Source organism: Bombus terrestris, chromosome 4, assembly GCF_910591885.1.
Source record: "Bombus terrestris chromosome 4, iyBomTerr1.2, whole genome shotgun sequence".
Lineage (NCBI taxonomy): Eukaryota > Metazoa > Arthropoda > Insecta > Hymenoptera > Apidae > Bombus > Bombus terrestris.
Genome location: NC_063272.1, coordinates 598,145 through 601,499, shown reverse-complemented (window position 1 = coordinate 601,499; position 3,355 = coordinate 598,145).

Genomic DNA, 3,355 nt, shown 5'->3' with positions numbered 1-3,355 from the left:
CTAGATTCAGTTGAGAACCTGCACGCACGATGAAAAACTTGCTAATGTAATTTCATTGATGCTGTAGAATCCTTATTTTCCTTGTAAAAGTAAATATGTATATCCAGGTAACCTGTATCGTTCTCAAACGTTTGCTAACCGCTTTCTCAGATGTATATCTTTTATCGGTCTGTTCGGACGGAATTTCAAGAATGTATTCAACGGTGCTAGCTCGGAGTGAAACCCAAGGAGATATCTCGATGCACCTTTCAGGTCACGTCACGTCACGTAGAAAAAATTCCCGAGATCTACCTACTTGTTACAATGGTGCATCTGCCCGTCGAGTTTCCCTTTCTCGACAAATCCTGTATACCAGCCGGTAGAGTTTTTCGGAATTTCGATTTGCTGTCGATCTTTTATACTATTTTGTCGCTTTCTGTGAATGTGAATCGGTGTTTGGGAAAAGAATTTATTATCGGTCTTCCGAATCAAAGGAAGTTTTTACGACTACCTGCTGTTTGCGAACAAAACGAAATACCCTCTAACGTTTATACATTACCATTTTGTTGAACGAACAATAACGAACCACCTCATAAATCGTAACACCTATATACCTTACTGCTTCTCCACTTATTTCTTTCAGACTTCCCATACCGATCGAACACTCGTTAACGTTTCTTGCATGCGCTCCAGCCTTTAGTTCAGAATGCAGAACACGCCGTCACGACGTGGCGCTACGGTCGTGCAATTTATTCGACAGGATGGTTCAGAGCCAGAGGAAATGCGACTACGTGTCGCTCGCAACGCGCGTTACTCGGGTACTTCAGGCTGTGCCAATTTCGAGTCAGTCAGGTACCTGAAGTAGCGCGCGCTGCGGCGAAACCGGATCGACGCTTTTTTCGCTGCAATATTCAGGTACAGCCAAGTTTGAGGAGAGGAAATGAAGAAGGCAGCAAAGAAAAAAGAAGATGAAAGAAACGAAAGGGGAGGTGGGAAGAACCGTGGAGGCTGCATATTAATTGTACTTCATCAGGTGCTCTGGTGAACTCGATACCCGGCACCTGTTGGAGCGCAATTCATATGATTGTGCCCTGTTACCTTATTTCATCATCGCAGAAAAATCTGACACCTTAAACATACAAAGTACAATTCACCATTACGTTTTGCTCTTCGTATTTAGAATCGAGGAGGACAGCGATCTAACTGGACCTTCAAATTTCCGGTTAACTTTAAAAATTCAATTCAATTCAATATGAAATCGAACAATAAACATTGCCCTTATTAGTTAATGTTCATCGATCGCATTGATTTACAAAGGTTGTAAAGCACTGTCGGCACCATTGTAAAGCACTGATTACGATGGTTACGACTCGCGCGATGATTACCAGGAACGCGATCGAGTAATCGAATCGTTTTCTTTTTCCCGAGAATTGAGGCTCGTTGGAGGACGTGATCGTTATCGCCGATACGTTACAGTATCGCGTAACATGATTAATGAACGCGATTTAATTTTGAACGCGATCTTCGTTCAATCGGTAAATAAAATTAACCGGCGCCCTGTTGTTAGGTGGACGGGTTGAAACGTTGTTATAGCGCGGAGTATCGTTTCTCTCTCGACGAGCAAAGGAGAGGAACCGTAGCCTCGTAATGTCGTGGACTAATGGGATAATGACGTTACGTGGGGTCGCGTGGCGTGTACCGAGCGAAAGAAATGAAAGACGAGATAGAACGAGAAAGAGGAACCGAAGTAACACAATTATTCACCTCTTTGCACGGTTCCAATAGAAGCCCCAAAGCGTCGGAAAGTGGCTATTTGCGGCGGATTACATTCTTTTATTTCGGTCAGTAAACTTCCAGTCACGAAACCTGCAATGCGTGCCCGACAAAACTTATTTGGATCAATTGCGGTCTTCGCGTTTCAGTTTATCCTCGATATAACCGTTAGGGTAGCCAAGCTTTTTCTACAGCTTTCTATGTTGATGGACTTCTACAAATTTTTGTAACAATACGTTGTTTACAGATTGTATAGATAATACTGATATAACGTCTCCGGCATGACTTCGAAAAACCTGATGCAACAGAAGTTTCTAGTAATACAAAGAACTTTATATCAAGCGTCAACGTATGGTGACCATATTGACATCCCTTCTCCTACGCACATATTTAATGCACACTTGCAACCTTATCCTTGTAAAGACAAACATATATATAAAAATAGTACAAGTCGATATCAGAAATATTGTTCTTAATAAGTGCTATATACCTTGAACGATATAGGAATAATGGAAAGTTCGTAAACGTGTCATAGCTAACTCATTTCAGTGCTTCGAGTTGTTACGACCAATATATGTACATTACGTGACGAATAAGTTGCCGCATATCGCGATTCTGTATATTTTGTATGCGGAGCACGCCCAACTTTCATTTTTATCGCCGAAAAGGTTAAAACTTGGACAGAGAGATAAGGCATTGAATCAGCGCGGCGCAATACTCGGTCAGTGAATATATAACTGATGTCCGTGAAAGACACGTCCACATGTACGAAATAAATTAAAGCGGTATTAAGAGTCAATAGACCGTGCAAAACTGTATCAACGAGCTTTAAAAAGATATACCGACAAGTTATATAAAGACTCCTGTCCATAAAAGAGTTTTATACCGTATTTCCGGCTTATTAAAGGCAAGTTATGAACTGTCGCTCGTACTTAATTTTACGATCTCTTGCTTTACATTCTAATCATTTGGTACTTGAAGCTATGATACAACGAGTCTGACAGGATGGTCAATTTCACTTATTCAAGAACAAAAAGAAACGTTGTTTCCGCGTAAATTCTCTCGAATTATTAGTACGTTGAATTTACGTACCGCATATTCGATCGATCGGATAGCCCTGAATCGATCTGCTTAAAATAAAAAGATACTCAAGGATGGAATTCAAATTGCGTTCGAAACTTTCAAGAAAGTTTCTGTACGCGTCACCAGAGGACTACGTATATGTTTCCACTTTTGTCGTTCGCTAAAGGACAAAAATTTTCACACGCAAAGAACCTTTTCAAATTTTTGTTATAAGATATATACGGATTCTTACGTAATAGTCGTGAAAAACAAATTGTACGATTAACGACGTAAATAATTTACACCGGCAACGAGGCGTGCAATCAGACGCGTGTGATTTGACGTCCTCGTCAATTCCATGAAATCACATATCGCAACTGCTCGCGAGAAATCAGCACGCCGCAGACACGGGAGTTGAGCAAAGTTCTATCGTTGTCAGAATCGCTTGTTTTTCTGTAACAGCGTCATAAAAGTTTTGGATCCACTGTGTTGATTGCATATGAGGGTATATATACATGGAATCATATACATACTGCATTGG